Here is a 5,144-nt window from a genome sequence, read left to right as displayed (position 1 = left end):
AAATAATTTTTATATAATAGTTACTTTTACTAATAAATCCTCAAACTCATAACTTAGAGAAAATAGGGGTTAATATTAGGATAACAACTGTATCAATTAAATTGGGATTGAATCTGTAATTTAATTATTATTGTATATTAAAATTTGCCACTCCAATTATGTTTTGGATTAATATGAGGTATATGGGAAAAAAAAAGGGAAGTAGCATTACCGTAATTTATTTAAACAGAGAGCCTTGTTTTAAATTAAAAGAAATAATAACAACTTCTTATTTTATTCCTTAAGAGAAAAGGAAAAAAAAATATAAATTCCACAGCGTTCCGTCGACTCGTCCCAACTTCCACCCACCACCCAGTACGGACATGGAGACACGTGTAACACTCCCGCCATCGTATCCTCGCAAACGACCTAAACACGAAGTGGGGCCCATACTCATCATTCGTCCACGTCGTCCTCAATAGGGGAAGATCGTGGGTTTATCTTAGTTATCCCCCCGCGACACGTGGTAACCACGTGAGAATAAAAAGGGAGAAGTGCTGGCTTGGGGCGGCCTAACTCACTCCTAAAATTTTCGAACCGAATGCGTGGGGCCCAATATTATCTGGTCGCCGCATTACGCGGATTGGCTTATCAATGTAAAAGGCGGGCCCCAATTCGTCCCTATCCAAAACCCATACGATGGGTCCCATTTTAGCTAAGAATGTTCCATATCGTATCTTTCACGCATCCATTTTCTTTTATTTTCTACCTATGATTTAATTCCATGGACAGAGCCGAGTTACCATGTATGATGATGTATGTGATGAAATTAATTTATAAGTATTATTGTTGATTTGTAACATCAAAATCTGACTATAAATATCATTTATTTTTTGAATAGAATTATTAGTAGTAAGCATAAGGACCAGCAGCGTGCTTCAAAATTTGACCTTTAGATTATCATAATCATGACGTGTGAATGCTTAAAATTCTTCCGAATCCTTTGTATCATATAAATCAATCACAACTTTTTTAACTCTGTAAAGCCAACATGAGGTCCTTTCTAAGCATTGAAGAATGAGGGTTACATGCCCATAAAGAAGCCCAAACCGGCAAGCCCAGCAAAAAAAAGAAAAAAGAAGAAGGTAATAGATTAGGTCTCTCTAAAAGTAGAGTTGATCCATTCAAATCCTGGCTCGAGCCGATATACAATTTTAATGATAAAAATAAAGGTAAATTATTTATTTGGTATCATCCAAATAATTTTCCTTTTGTAATTTACTCACCTCCATTAGAAGACTTTCATTTTGGTCCTCCAGACCTTAAATCTCCAAGGACAGCTGATTAGTCATCATTTTTTTTTTTGACCCAGCACTGTTCATCTTCTTCCTCCTGAATCAAATTTTCTCTCCCAGCCATTTCTTTCTTACTTTCTTTGCTAACAGCAGGTAGGTGCACACCAAAGGGAGGGAGGGAGAGATGAGTTCGCTTAAGCTTCAAAAACAACTCTCAGAGAGCATTCTATAGTGTGGAAAATGAAAGGTTTGGCTCGATGCAATTGAAGTCAACGAGATCTCCATTGCCAATCAACTTTGATCGTTTTGTAATAATAACTTTTAAGTCGAGGTATGATTCGGACTTGATTTCGCATCGTTTGTTGCCAAATTGTGAAAATGAAGCGAAATGCTTTAAATTTTTAGGAATTTAATATGTGATAACTGATGTAGTTTACTTACAAGCTTTTTTCTCTTAGTGATCTATAACAGTAGAGTGTTATATAGTTTACTCAGATAAGCTTTTGCATATATACAATTCGATTTCTGGTTATGCTGTTATTTATTTGTTTACTTCTTCTGAGAAAGAAAACGATTTCAAGTAAAGCATATAGTGAATGCTACATCAATTGACTTGGGATTTCCTGCATGAGAAAATCAAAATTTCAGATTAGTAATAGTGCTGCAAAAGGTTAAATCAGTGTTTTCTCTTCATAAATTTCTTTTTCATCTTTTCCTATCTGGACAATTAGTATCAGGTTCAAGTTGATGTAATCTATTAATAGTCTATGGATTCGTTAGTTTGTTTGTAGCTTAGCACAAAAAATTGTTCTTTTTTTAGTTATTGTCATGTTGATATTTGGATTGGCAATTGCAGGCCATAATATAAGGAAGCTGGTTAAAATGGTTTTATCATCAGGAAACCAATCGAGATTCACTCTCGGTCTCGTGCGCGCTGCATGAGGAAGGTAAGAGAAAGGGGTGTCACTCTGGATATGGCGTCACTCTTGGCATTGTCAATCTAGTGGAAAAAAATTGGATTAAGGAAGAACAAGATGATGAACTGGGCCAAAAATGGTAAAAAAAAAAAATCACGTGGCATACGCAACCAACTGCGGTATTCAATTGTAAATTTTTTATTTAAATAATCAAAATGAAAATATTCTAAAAAATTGAATGATTAATTAAATAATTTATCCTAAAAATAATTATAAAATAAAAATATAAATTAAAGATAAATCTTAAAATTACACATTAAATTTGATTTAAAATGAATTTTAAAAATTTCACTCATGCTATAATTTATTTTGATTTAAAATTACACATTTACTTATAAATGCTATAATTTTTTTAAAAAATGTGAATCTATATAGTATAAGCTAAAGCGGAAACTAGTTTTTCTACTGTAAAATTAAATTTATTTTGAAGTAAATAAGTAAAATTTTAGATAGAGCTAAGTTTAAAAATTGAAAATATGGTCTTGAACTTTTTTTTTAGCTTTTTCCTTTTTTTTTTTCTTTTGCACTTTATTAAGCTCTCGAATTATTGTTGTTCGTCAAATTGGTCATGGACAAAAAAAGAAAGTTAACAATGTCATTAACTTGCTGTCATGGAAAAGTTAAGGACGCAATTAAATTGCTATTCATTCAAATCAGGACCGGAAAGAATGGCTCGACGTGAAGGACAACTCGAAAATATGGTTCCGGCAGCACATCACTCCTTGGAACTTTGTTTTCTCCTTCATGCTTCGTGAATTTTGGTTGACAATAAATCCTCTGGTATTTAAGGAAATCCAAACAACAATGGAAAAAGCTGATGAGTGTGCCAACACCTTCAATAGTGGGAGTTACATGGACAACACCTGCATTTGATTGGTTAAAATTGAATTGGGAAGAATCTTCCATAAGCAACATGAGCAAGATATAGGAGCTGGAAGTCTCACCGGAAATCTAGAAGGGAATGGATCATCGGTTCGTTGAAAGTAGAGTTATAATGGACTAGACTATTCGTCCAAGCTGAAAGGTCTGTCCGGAAAGTGAAAGGGTTTGAACAAAAATATATGTCCAAAAAACGGGATTAGACAAATAATAAGACCTTCTTTCTAAATGAGTTGGGACTTGAGTAGAATTTTTTAGCTTGAGTCGATCCAGCCAGCCCAAATCAATTATTTTACTGTTGTTTTGTTGCTTAGGTAGAATTAGTTTTTTAATTTGTTTTTTTATAAAAATAATCTAAAAAATTTAATACGGACAAATCGAGTTAGATTAAAATTTAGCATTTTTAATTTAAAATCAAACTTGAACAGAATTTTAAGCTTATTTCTCGAGTCGAGCCGAACCCGAACCTAAAAAAAACTTTAATATTTTGCATCGACCTAACCCAACTATGATTAGGTCTAATTGACACATATCTCAGCCAATGAGTTTAGAGCATCAATGCTGGAAAACTAGAAATTTCATCAGTCAAATTAGTAGTCAGAAAGTGATGAAGTACGTATTCAAAGAAAAGAATAGATATACAGATGCTTTGATTTGTTTGGGGAGCAATTTTCTTTAGTAAGCGTTTTGTTGTATAAGTTGGGTGTCTTGATGCTTGGTAGGGGTTGATTTTATCAATTTTGGACTGGAGGACCGAAATCTCTAGGCTGGTAAGGTCTTTGATCTTCTGAGCATTAGATAAACATTAGGATTCGGTCACAATATTATTTGACATGATTATGATTTTTCCTCAAAATTTTCCTATAAATAAAGTAGTAAAAAATTTATGTTATAAAATAAAAGACAGAGAATAAAGAATAAAGAGAATGGGAGAGTAAAGAGAGAGCGTATTTTTATTGATCAATTAGGATATTTACAAAATTTTTCCAAAGTCTCTATTTATAGGCATAAGAAATATAAATGAAGTAGAGATATACTTCTAACGATTATTAGAATTTAAAGTAGATCAAAATTTATCTTGATCTTGATGGACATCCACTTAATAAGATATTCATAACACTCTCCTTTGAATGTCCATTGATAGATAACTTGTCTCGTTAAAATCTTACTAAGATAAAAACTCTGTGGGAAAAAAAATTCCTAATAAAGGAAAAAGAGTTCACATATCTATAATACGCATAATATGCTACCTCATTAAAAACCTTACCAAGAAAATCCAATGGACAAAACCTTGGTTAAAGGAAAAGAGTACAACGCGTATTTACTCATTTTTATGAAAACATCACATAATATCTAATATTCTATGTATTGAATCTTGAATACTAGCTTTTCAAATGACCATTTGATTGTATTTGCTAAGCATATATACCTTCTTTTGAAAAATATCTAATATTCTATGTATTGAATATTGAATACTAGCTTTTCAAATTATCATTTTAATGTATTTGCTAAGCATATATACCTTCTTTTGAAAGTCATGAGTGAGGGAAAATTTTGAGGAAATATATTTTGATCTCTTCAAGAGTTTCGACAATAATCATAACAAACTTTAATCATGATCCTCTATAAAAATACAAATAGGTATTTTGGATAATTTTATAATCCTCTTTCAACTACTATTGACTAAGTCAAATTTACAACATATGTTCAATTATTTCAATTTATATAAATGAATAATTTTCCAATAATTTCAATATGCTTCGACATTCTAAATCCTTCAATGATTTTAATATAAACTTTACTATATAGTGATTCATAAAAGGTTGTAAAACAATCATTAAATGCAAGTTAAATCTTTTATGAAATGTTAGTTTAATAAAATATCTAAATGTTATTACATCCACCACAAAAGAATATTATGTCTTTTCATAATCAATGTCAAGACTTAGCAAAAACTTCATATTTTATTTCGTTTCGCAAAACTATTTCATTTGTACCCTTACTGGCTTTATAC

The 5,144-nt window shown here is 31.5% G+C and overlaps 1 long non-coding RNA gene across 2 annotated transcripts; it reads left to right on the top strand.

Annotated features, from left to right (window-relative positions):
• Nucleotides 1-907: 907 nt before the first annotated feature.
• Nucleotides 908-3,359, top strand: LOC105794670 (uncharacterized). Of its 2 annotated transcripts, XR_008194531.1 has the most exons (3): nt 912-1,605; nt 2,131-2,330; nt 2,909-3,359. It is a non-coding gene; the product is annotated as an uncharacterized LOC105794670 (long non-coding RNA). The 2 variants fall into 2 exon arrangements; XR_001134090.2 differs by lacking the exon at nt 2,909-3,359 and having other exon boundaries at nt 908-1,605; nt 2,131-2,435.
• The last annotated feature ends 1,785 nt before the right edge of the window (nt 3,360-5,144 follow it).

The sequence above is a fragment of the Gossypium raimondii genome, chromosome 3 (assembly GCF_025698545.1).
Source record: "Gossypium raimondii isolate GPD5lz chromosome 3, ASM2569854v1, whole genome shotgun sequence".
Lineage (NCBI taxonomy): Eukaryota > Viridiplantae > Streptophyta > Magnoliopsida > Malvales > Malvaceae > Gossypium > Gossypium raimondii.
The sequence above is the reverse complement of the archived record's forward strand: the minus strand, read 5'-3'. Positions and strand labels throughout refer to the sequence as shown.